The sequence below is a fragment of the Rhinoderma darwinii genome, chromosome 5 (genome assembly GCF_050947455.1).
Source record: "Rhinoderma darwinii isolate aRhiDar2 chromosome 5, aRhiDar2.hap1, whole genome shotgun sequence".
Classification (NCBI taxonomy): domain Eukaryota; kingdom Metazoa; phylum Chordata; class Amphibia; order Anura; family Rhinodermatidae; genus Rhinoderma; species Rhinoderma darwinii.
The window spans coordinates 336,307,698-336,320,064 of NC_134691.1; the positions used below are offsets into that span (position 1 = coordinate 336,307,698).

At 41.1% G+C, this 12,367-nt stretch overlaps 1 protein-coding gene across 3 annotated transcripts in view; it reads right to left on the bottom strand.

Moving 5' to 3' along the window:
* DGKB (diacylglycerol kinase beta) overlaps positions 1 to 9,354 on the bottom strand; it is a 396,795-nt gene extending 387,441 nt beyond the window's left edge. For 2 of the 3 annotated variants that reach the window (XM_075827771.1, XM_075827769.1), the window contains exon 1: positions 8,955 to 9,354. The gene's annotated coding sequence lies outside the window, so the exon portion shown is untranslated. Of the gene's footprint in view, positions 1 to 8,783; positions 8,856 to 8,954 lie in introns of those variants that run through there. The other variant, XM_075827770.1, reaches the window with a different exon arrangement.
* Positions 9,355 to 12,367: the final 3,013 nt, after the last annotated feature.

The following is a 12,367-nucleotide window of genomic DNA, read 5'->3' on the forward strand; positions in this document are numbered from 1 at the left end:
GAAGAAGGTAAACGTCACAGGCGGGAGGTTGTTCCCTCGCTATTTATTTTTGTAGATTTTTTTGTTCACTTTTCATTCATTCTTTAAGCCGACAAGTTTACAATATTCTTACATAACAGTTAAAAATTAGAATTTTATACCTAACGAGGAGCTGTCACCTCTCCTGACATGTCTGTTATGTAAATAATTTCCCATGAAATAATAATTCTGGAGCCTCTTTTATTAGAACTCTGCGTTGTGTTGTTCCTCTGTTATTGCTCATGGAAATGTATTAATAAATTGACAACTGGGTGTTATCATTCCCCTTAATAAAGGGGTGTGTCCCTACACAGTCTAAGACTGTTCACACTGATTGGACATTGTCAGAATGTGTAGGGACACACCCACAACTGGTAACACCCAGTTGTTAATTTATTCATAAATTTCTAGGAGAAATAACAGAGGAACGGCACAACACAGAGTTTTCAGAAAAGATGCTCCAGAATTGTTATATTATAGGCAATACAAGTATTTACTAAAACAGACAACCCAGAAGAGGTGAAAGGTCTTCTTTAAAGGGATTTTCCAGGGCTTTGGTATTGATGACCTATCTGTAGGATAGCCCATCAATATTTGATCGGTGGTGATCGGGCTTTTGACAACCCTGCCAATCAGATGAATGAAGGGTTTCCTGATTGTTGACCCAGACACAGCACCATACATACAGTTGTGGCTATGCCTGGTACTGCAGCTTACTACAGCTCTGTTCAATTCAATGGGAGTGGGCTACAGTACCAGGCATGGCAATGTGTCTGGGTAAACAATGATGGGGACCTGACCATCACTGAAGCCCTAGTGACCCTTTGCTCAGCCTATGTATCCTATGTACTGTATAGACCATCAATATTATAGTCTTAGAAAACCTTGATGATAATAAAACCAGAGCAGAGAGGCACTAATAAAAAGCAGCTTCGGCTGTCCCTATATTACATGGTCGGCCATTCCGGTATGTCATACGATATTTATGTCCAGACACAGCTTCCCTCGGTGATAACAGCTGATTTATGGGTAATTCTGAAGCGGTGATCGCTGATTGCCAGGCTGGATTCAATTTAAAAAGGGGTTGTGGAGTCAAGACAACCCCTTTAAGCCCTTATTGTCTTAAATGGGGCAAATACAGTTCCAAAATTAAAATAATTGGTGATCAGTAAATTGACGAAACGTGAAAATTTTCAAGCTTCACCTATATTCTTAAGCTCACGCTGTAAGACTACTGCCGTAGAGTTGGCAAGTACTTAGATTCTCACCAATAACACTGAATCAGTGGCGTAACTACTGCTGTAGCAGCCGTAGCGGCTGCTACGGGGCCCGTGTCGCCAGCCGGCACGGGCCCCCACCATGGCCGGAGGCTCCGCTAACTGCCGCTACGGCTACTACAGCGCGACACCCTCCTCTGCCATTAAAGGGGTTGTTCCTACAAAAGAAATGTACCCTCTATCCACAGGATAGGGGATACATGTGTGATCGCTGGCAGCGATAGGGAGAACGGGGGACCGAAAGTCCCCTGAAGTTATCCATGAGAAACCTCGGACTTCCGGGGTCTGTGTCGGCAGCTCCGTAGAAATGAATGGAGCACCGGTCGCACTTGTGCGCATGCGTGACCAGCGCTCCTTTCATTTTTATTGAGCTGCGCAGACGCCGGAAGACTGTGGATAGGGGATACATGTCTTTTGTAGGACACACTATAGGTCAGATTTTTTGGGGGGATTGGGGCTGCATGGCGTTACCTACAGGGGGGGCTGTATAGCATTACCTACAGGGGGGATGTATGGCACTATCTACAGGGGGGCTGTATGGCGTTCTCTACAGGGGGGGCTGTATGGTGTTACCTACAGGGGGGGCTGTATAGCGTTATCTACAGGGGTGGCTGTATGGCGTTACCTACAGGGGGGCTGTATGGCGTTACCTACAGGGGGGCTGTATGGCGCTATCTACAGGGGGGGCTATATGGTGCTATCTACAGGGGGGCTGTATGGCGTTATCTACAGGGGGGGCTGTATGGAGTTATCTACAGGGGGGCTGTATGGCGTTATCTACAAAGGGGGCTGTATGGTGTTATTTACAAAGGGGGCTGTATGGCGTTCTCTACAGGGGAGGGCTGTATGGTGTTATCTACAGGGGGGTCTGTATGGCGTTCTCTACAGGGGGGCTGTATGGCGTTATCTACAGGTGGGCTGTATGGCATTATCTACAGGGGGCGCTGTATGGCGTTATCTACAGGGGGGGCTGTATGGTGTTATCTACAGGGGGTTGTATGGCGTTATCTACAGGGGGTTGTATGGCGCTATCTACAAAGGGGGCTGTATGGCGTTACCTACAGGGGGGCTGTATGGCGTTATCTACAGGGGGGCTGAATGGCGTTATCTACAGGGGGGTCTGTATGGAGTTATCTACACGGGGGCTGTATGGCGTTATCTACATGGGGGCTGTATGGCGTTAGCTACAGGGGGCTGTATGGCGTTATCTACAGGGGGGCTGTATGGCGTTATCTACAGGGGGGCTGTAAAAAAGGCACTATCTACAAGGGGTTGTTGTGTGACACCCAGGGGAGGGGGGGCCCCAGTCAAAAGTTTGCTATGGGGCCCAGTCTTTCCTAGATACGCCCCTGCACTGAATATATCACGCTAGATACATAAAGTCTACTATTTCTATTGCACACGCAGGTTATATCACCGGGGAGGAATAACCCCAAAAAGAGACCTCATGGGAGCCCTGGTGAGGATAGGGCTCATTATTGAGTCAGAACCTGGACTATATATAGAAATAGATTAAATTGCTTGCCCTCTTCTATTGGGCACTGCTCCATAGATGCTCATCATAGTAAGTGGCATTGAAGTATCACTTGTACCATATTGAAGAGCGTATGTACCATAGAGGCATCCTATGCCTCCAAGGGGAGGAGGGGGATGCAGCTGCAGCCGAGCCACCTCTTTGTAGTAATAGATAAAGCAAGTCTTGTCAGAATAGCACTGGAGTGGTCTCACCAATGTGGCAACATGTCTTGTAGGTTTCCTTTCATTTAGTATGAGCACAAAATGTGAAATTGCTGGCCCACACTGATTACCCGGCTCAAAGCATCTAACCGGACGGCTTCATGAGTCAGTAATTAAAAGGGAAAGGCCGTATGCCAGGGAAGAATGTGCCAAGAGTGCACTGTACGCTTGTCTATACTCATAGGAAACATAGATATGAGGAGCTGAGATCTACGCTGCAGATTGTGGGGAATATGGAATAGACAGGGGTGTAACAAGTAACCATGGGGCCCCATTGCAATACTTGTAATGGGGCCACACTTTACCATGACCACATTCATCAGCATGCTCAGAACATGCTTATGATTATTTTGGTCTCCCTAATGCGCAGTGATGTCACAGAACTGAGATAATGCACACAGTGTTGTAACAGTATAGAAATAATAGCCATAGTGATGTCACAGTACATGAATAATAGCCCCAGTGATGTCACAGTACATGAATAGTAGCCCCAGTGATGTCACAGTACATGAATAATAGCCTCAGTGATGTCACAGTACATGAATAATAGCCCCAGTAATGTCACAGCAAAGGAATATTATACACAGTGATATCATAGTACATGAATAATAGCCCCAGTGATGTCATAGTAAAGTAATATTATACACAGTGATATCATAGTACATGAATAATAGCCCCAGTAATGTCACAGTAAAGGAATATTATACACAGTGATATCATAGTACATGAATAATAGCCCCAGTGATGTCATAGTACCGGAATATTATACACAGTGATATCATAGTACATGAATAATAGCCCCAGTAATGTCACAGTAAAGGAATATTATACACAGTGATATCATAGTACATGAATAATAGCCCCAGTGATGTCACAGTACATGAATAATAGCCCCAGTGATGTCACAGTACATGAATAATAGCCCCAGTGATGTCATAGTACATGAATAATAGCCCCAGTGTTGTCACAATACAGGAATAATAGCCCCAGTGATGTCAAAGTACATGAATAATAGCCCCAGTGATGTCATAGTACATGAATAATAGCCCCAGTGATGTCACAGTACATAAATAATAGCCACAGTGATGTCACAATACATGAATAATAGCCACAATGATGTCACAATACATGAATAAAAGTCACAGTGATGTCACAGTACGAAGATAATGTACAAAGTGACGTCACAAAAGTGGGATAATGTGCGCACGGAAGTTACAGCACAGTCACAGTACATGGATAATGCACACAGTGATGACACAGTACAAGAAAATACACACAGTGATGTCACAGTACAGGATAATAGACACAGTGATGGATAATACACGCGATGACGTCACGGTAAAGGATAATACACACAGTGATGTCACAGTACATAGATAATTTACTTAGTGACATTACAGCACAGGAATTATACAGTGATAATGCACATAGTGATATTATAGCACAGCTATAACCCTCACAGAAGAGGTCATCATGTACACTGTGACATAACAGCAAAGAAATAAACATATAATGATGACACATGAAGGTATAATGCAGTGATTTCACAGCACAGAAACAATACAAATAGTAAGGCAGCAGAGAAAGGATAATGTACACAGCAGCGGAATCTATCGTAAAATTTAGAATAGGGCCACATTCAATTTTCCACACTCCCTTTTGTCGCCCATAGTCATCACTAACTGCATATCATGTCAGAAATGGACCCCCTTATATGTTGGGCCCCATAGCAGCTGCTATGCCTGCTACTCTAAGGGCATGTTAAGACGTGGCGGAATTGTTCTGCTGAAAATGTTGCTGCAGATTCGTTCCGAATTTGCAGAAACATTTTCATATTTGACAGGTAATTCTGACGTTGCGGATATCACTGCGGACTGGCCACAGATTTCAGCCTTTGCAATGCAAATCCGCAGTGAAAATACTCTGCTTCTCCGCAACATAATGAGCATGCTGCGGGGGAAAATTCTGCACCGCAGCCTAAATTCTGCACAGTTATTTTCTGCAACGTCTGAACTAAGTTACCTAAAAATGTATAGAAACCTATGAAAAAAACGTCTGAATGTGCCCTAACAGTTTTGCGGATAGATAGATTAATAGATAGATAGATAGATAGATAGATAGATAGATAGATAGATAGATAGATAGATAGATAGATAGATAGATAGATAGATAGATAGATAGATAGATAGATAGATAGATAGATAGATAGATAGATAGATATTAGATAGATAGATAGATATTAGATAGATAGATAGATAGATAGATAGATAGATAGATAGATAGATAGATAGATAGATAGATAGATAGATAGATAGATAGATAGATAGATAGATAGATAGATAGATATGAGATAGATAGATAGATATTAGATAGATAGATAGATAGATAGATAGATAGATATTAGATAGATAGATAGATATTAGATAGATAGATAGATAGATAGATAGATAGATAGATAGATAGATAGATAGATAGATAGATAGATAGATAGATAGATAGATAGATAGATAGATAGATAGATAGATAGATAGATAGATAGATAGATAGATAGATATTAGATAGATAGATAGATAGATATTAGATAGATAGATAGATAGATAGATAGATAGATAGATAGATAGATAGATAGATAGATAGATAGATAGATAGATAGATAGATAGATAGATAGATAGATAGATAGATAGATAGATAGATAGATATGAGATAGATAGATATGAGATAGATAGATATGAGATAGATAGATAGATAGATAGATAGATAGATAGATAGATAGATGGATGGATGGATGGATGGATGGATGGATGGATGGATGGATAGATAAGATAAGATAGATAAGATAGATATATGTGTCTCCACAATATATATATATACTCTGATGTAGCAGGGCTGAGTTGTTTGTTTGACACAGTTTCCAACCTGTTCCCTTAAAGATACATATATCACATATATAACAAAAATTTCAAAGAAACCTCACAAATAAAAATATAAAGGTACCACACAGCAATGTACCGCCCTGAAAATGTACAACTGATAATATTTAAACCATTATTAGCAATATTTCTGTCCGGTAGGACTAAAGAGTTCAACATTTGTAATAATTCCATCACACAATCTATCTGGCCAATATTTTACCAATGTAGTTTTTTTTTAATTTCTTTTAATTTTGATTATTTTAAGAATCTTTTGGATTATTTTTGATGTGTTGGTAATTTGTATTGCTCTAATGCATCGAAAATTATATATTTTTTTAAAAACAGCAACTTTGCAAATAGCATTCATTTAACATTTCCAACCATTAGTGTATACAGCTCCAATACAGACCTATGTATCTCCATAATTACAGACTAAAATTCTCCTCTCCCTTCTGTCTGTAGGTTATATAGAATTCATAAAAACATTTTTAGGGTCAAAATGATGTGCTGATTAATTTCTTAACACATCTTTATAGCAGTGACGGCTCTGTTTTTCCTCAAACACAGCTCCAAATCCCCTGCAAAGACATAGAGCTATGTGATAAAATTCTTGCTGCCTGCAGAAACCACTAGGGGGAGCTTAGGAGCTTACTACATACTGCTAATACAATGAACTCTATAATAAATCTGTATATAGTGAGCTCCCCCTAGTGGTGGCTCCCGGCAGACATAATTTTATCATGTAATGCTATGGCTGTAGCAAAAAAAGCAGAAGATTTGGAACTCTGTATCAGGAAAACAGAGAAAATTGACATGCATGTCTGATTGGTGGGGGTCTGATCTTTGGCACCCCCACCCATGCCAAGAATAGTGGCTCACCCTCTATTTTAATCTATAGGAGATACGGATATAGCTCAGTTAAGGTGGTCCCGGTGGTCCCCATGATCAGACTTTCATGGCATACCTAGATGATATTTCATAAACGTTATGATCCTATACTAATAAATTCTTCATGGCACAAATAACAAATCCCTGATATATTTTAATCATTGGAATCTCTCAGAGAAATCGCTAAAATACTAATTCCCTCCATCTTCCCTATTCAGCCGGGCACAGGCTTTATAAGGGCTTTTACCTGCTGCTCTAAAGTTCAGATAATGTGGCAGGTTCACCTGCAGTCCTATGTAAAACCACAGATAACATATTGTGATAACACATTGAATTGTACCAAACGACAAACTTAGCTCTGCTACATTTGCATATATAGGTAAAATAGACAAGTATGTCAAGTGCAGCAATTTACCAACACAGCTTAACTTAAGACTTGGTCCCCAAATCCTTATAATGTATATATCACTGAAGGATCAATTAGCCGCCTCTGCTCTATATGACTGGATATGTACAAGGCACTATACGGTCGTATCCCCGGTATCCCGCCATAGGGAGCAGACGTGTCCAATCAATGTGGACACCAAGTGTTTTCGGAGTTATACGTTTAGATAGTCTTGTCCCTTTTATCTCTATTTACTGATGTAGTAAGAATGAGTTTGTCATGTAGGAAAACCCATGGGGATATCTGGAAATGTTAGCAGTAATTTGCCATTGGACTGCAGGTAAACCTACTACATTTTCCTAACTCAATGAGTTACCAGGGTGCACAAATGATGAAGCCACCAAAGAGCTACATGACAAATTCAGCTCTGCTATGTATGTATAACCCATGGCACTCCTTTAAAAGTCACTATTTACAGAGACATTAGAACATTTATCAGTCCTTTATGGTTACAGATAACAATTTGTTGGGGTACATTCTCTAAAAGTAATAACAGGGAGGAGAAAAATGACTCAATGATTTGCTTATTTCTTACAGATGTAGCAGAGCTGAGATTCTTACATTTAGCTAAGCCTAACTTGTGAGATGTAGCCACGGCTAATTTTAGCAGATGTAGCAGAGGTAAGTTTGTAAAATGGTCAGGGCTAAGAATGACAGATGTAGCAGAAAAAAGTTTCTCAGATGTTTCAGGGCTGAATTTGTCAGATGTTGTATTTGTCAGATGTAGCAGTGTTGCATTTGCTATCAAAGTTAAGCTTGTGAGATTTAGCGGACTGGTTTGGATCAGATATTGCAGGGTTGACTTTTTGAGATACAGAGCTGAATTTGTCTGATGTAGTAGAGCTAAATATGTATTATATAGCAAAGCTAAGTTTAAATTTGTCAGATTTCACAGGACTGGATTGGTCAGATGTAGCAGTGCCAAATTGGTCAGATTGTCTTTTGGCTCAACTCAGCTCTGCTACATCCGTAAACAACACTATTCTAGTAACATGAAGATGGCAGCCTTAGACCAATCTCTTTCTCTTACTGACAGCTAAGAAAACCCTGCTACATATTTACTGACTGTCCACGCATTTACATGGACTCAGATAACACAAATCATTCTCTCATGGCCCGTCCTGCTAAACCATAAACCAGATAAAACTGATCAGTTTGGATAAAATCCCTGAATAATGTTTGTGAACCCCATGACTGCAAGCCCTGCTCCATCCCAACCTGACAATCTGCAGAATGATCAGCCACAGCTTATACCAAAAAATGACACATTTTTTTCAAAAAGACCAAAATTTCAAAAATCTAAAAATTCAGGTAAAAAAATTACAATTTTCAGGGACAGATATTACTATAGAAGCCAGAGGTTTAGTCAATGGGCTCCACCATCTACCTGCTGACCTCCAAGATTTATCATATTATTGCCCCCCTAAAAATGCTGCATTAACCCATTGCAAACCCTACAACCTGAACGCACACCACTTACTGTAGCTCCATAGTCTTCTACCTACCTGACCAGCAGATCCTGCCAGCTGCAAATGCCCAGCTGCAACCAACAGTGACAGACATAGGAGATACAGTGAGTGTCTATGGGGTCTGACCGTATGGAGGCTGGCAAGATGCTCCAACACCAGCCACATATACCCAACCTGCGCAGCCAACCGGGAATTGAATGGTCTTACCTGTAGCTGGTCCAAATGTTGCCATTGAGGACTATGGGCACCACTAGCCTTGGGGCTCCAAGGATCTGCTTGTTTTCCGAGCCCCCCCAGATGACAGCTTGCATGGAGAAGATGTCAGGCAGCAGCTGGGAACAGTTTTCACCTCTTGCTGTATTCTTTCCCTGCTAATTGCACAATTCAGATGATCTGATCCCTTTTCTACCTTAGTGCATTAATTAAATCCAATAGAATTACACCGGGCTCCATCTAGTGGATTTAATAGAGGATTCATTTACAATTGATTTTCTTGTTTATGTCCCCCCCATCCTCCTCCCCTTTCTCTCTCTCTCTCTCTCTCTAGCATGTCTCTGTTTTCTGTATAAAACGGTGGTCCAGGAGGCGAAGGAGGAGGAAGCCCCCCCCAGCTCCAACCCCATCCCTCCCTACTCCAACCCCATCCCTCCCTCAGATCCTGCAGTCTTTCTCAGCTTCAGTAACACTGCTGTGATGTCACAGAGACGATGCTGTAGAATCTCCCAAACCCCCCTGGGATTCCCCTGTTGACTGACATTGATACTTTGTATTTATTTATTTATTTATTTATTTATTTATTGTATTGTTTGTTACATTGTTGCTCTTTCGCTTATTATGTTGCAATTATCGCGTAGCAATTGCAGATTGGAGGGGATTGGAACATGTCACCGCCTCTTCATAGGATTACATGACTATAGATCCCAGGGGACAGCTGAGTGCTATGTCCCGGCTGCACATCCCTTGGAGAGACGGAAGTGCAATACATGACATTTTTGATAAAGAAGACTCTGATGGAGTTTAAAAAAAACATTTTACATTTGGAAAGCAGATGGCGAATTTACAAAAAAATTGTGGAGGTGTGCAAAATGAGGGATATACAGATGTAGCCAAGAAAAAGTCAAGTTAAAGTTCCTTGACACTGTGTATTTAATGCGGTAAAAGTCAAGATAAAGAGGGCTACATCTGTATATGGTATTGTTTTTTACTGCAAATGTGCGGATGGACCCCTCATAATGGTGCAAACGCTAACAGGGACAGCACAGCTAATGGGTATGGAACTAAAATTAGTATGCATTTATAGGGGAACACCAAGGGTTGGATATGCTCTATTGGTGCCCAATGCAGTGATTCCAGAATGCGCCCCACCACCCTCAGCCAGTAGGATAGCTGTCGGATGGACAAATGTTTATTTAATTGCCCCCTGTTTCACCTTCCCCACCAATACTTAGTGCTCTTATATATACAAGGAAACATTGAAATACGGATTATTTTTTTAAATCCATGAATTTTGCCCCCTTTAATGACACCCTAGGCGACTGCTTATTCCACCAACCCTATGTCTTGCCCCTGGGGACACTAAGGCCCTGTTCACACTGTGCTTTTTGCAGACGGAAAAATCTGCCTCAAAATTCCCTCTTGAATTTTGAGGCAGATTTTCACCTGCCTGCACTCTCTTTGCCGCATTTTTCGCTGCATTTTCGACCGCGGCCATTGCGCTTTCTCTGCCTCCCATTGATGTCAATGGGAGGTCAGAGACAGAAACACTCCAACGAAGAAAGGGCATGACTCTTCTTTTTCCCACAAGCGTTTTTTTCCCGCTCTCAGGAAAAAAACGCCTCCGCCTCCCATTGAAATCAATGGGAGGCGTTTTCGGAAGTTTTTTTGGCATAAAATAAACGCTCCAAAAAGCTCTGTGTGAACAGGGCCTTACTAAGAGGGATGGACCTTCTGATATTGGTTTTGCTACCAATAGGGATACAACTTCCTATAGTTGATTGACGACTTTGGCTGCTAATATTACCTTTACGCCAGTGACGCTCTCTACATCTCTTCTCCTGACCTCTCTACATTGCTTGTACAGAACACATTAGCCTGACTCTCTCGCTCTCTCTCTCTTTCAATTTCTCTCTCATCTTACCTTCTATCTCAAGATTAAGTAAGTTAAAAAAAAATCTAATTTTCCAACCTACAAACAGCACTCCAAGATCTCATTATTCCATATCTGTCAATAACACATTTAATACTTCTGTACCTCATTAGATTTTAGAGAGAGATAGGAGTAAATGAGTGTCAGTGTGTTAGTTAGACAGCCAGCCATTGCTGTGCGTGAGTGCTGCTACAGCTATACAATTCTTACATTAATTTCACAGCGGCTTAGTTTAAATCCTGCACGGGTGTCCTGTGCAGGCTGGAGCGGGTGCTAGGCTGTCTAATGACAGCCGGGCTCCTGCTCCAATGGCCGGGATCAGAGTTACCTTAAACCTCGACTGTTTAGCACTTTAGATGCCGTGGTCAATCTAAGTGGTTTCAGGGGGAGGGGGCTCTTTTAGCAGCCCGCAAATGAGATTCTTGGCTGCCGATGGGTTGCCATGGCATTTAGGGCCTAACAAAGGCCCCCAGGCCTGCCATGGCTGCCTACTTATTCAGCCATGCCAGAGGCAATTTTACCCTGTAACTATGTATACCAAAGCTTTATATAAGCTCTGATCTCAGCAGTCAACCCATTCAGTGTCAGAATTAAACCTGATCTAAGGACTGAACAAGAGGGGCACCCCGGGCTGACATCACCATGCAGATTGATAACGGTATCCAGGACTGTGCGGTAGTATAAACATAAATAAGAAAAAAAGAAGGGGGTGACGGGTAAATAGCATAAAGGGCTCTCGGCGAGAGATATAATAAAAAAACGAATTCATATATTATTTCATCCAAATAAATAAAAAATGAGTAAAAAATGTTTCTGGTGGCTCTGCACATAAATCTAATAAATATGTCCAGTATTCTGCACTAACAAGTGTCTGGGCATGTTTTATGCAGAGACACATTATAATAGCATTTATAAGTAAGTCACAAATTAAAATTTAAAGTGCCACTCACATGATAGCTGTAGCTACATCACAAACCAAATGTGTAGTCGCCCCATGACCGAAGTCGCTTGGAAACGAGACCGCCCCGTCTGACACTGCATTTCCCACTGCAAATTTCAGCAGGGGATGCAGCTACAGTGACACTTTACAGTCCCTTTGAGTGAAAAAAAATAATAAAATGTATGTAAAAAAAACCTAAAACAACATAAACAGAATAATTAAAAAATGTATTTTATTTAATTGAACCCTTATAAATTAAAATGACCCCACATATTTGGTATCTCGAGAACTGCAATGATATGGCGCAATGCTTTTTGTTTTTGTTTTGGCTTGCCGCTCCAAAGTTCCATCCAAAAAGTATAACCCCTAATATATTCGTGCCCTAAAATAGTAAGTAAAGAAAACACATTTTGTCCTGTGGGAAACAAGACCGTATTCAGCAAAAATAAAAAAAAAGGTATACATTTCAAAATGTCTAGATAAAAATCGAAACATTTTGTGTGGTCCCAAAGATCAAAAATGGCTTGGTCCTAA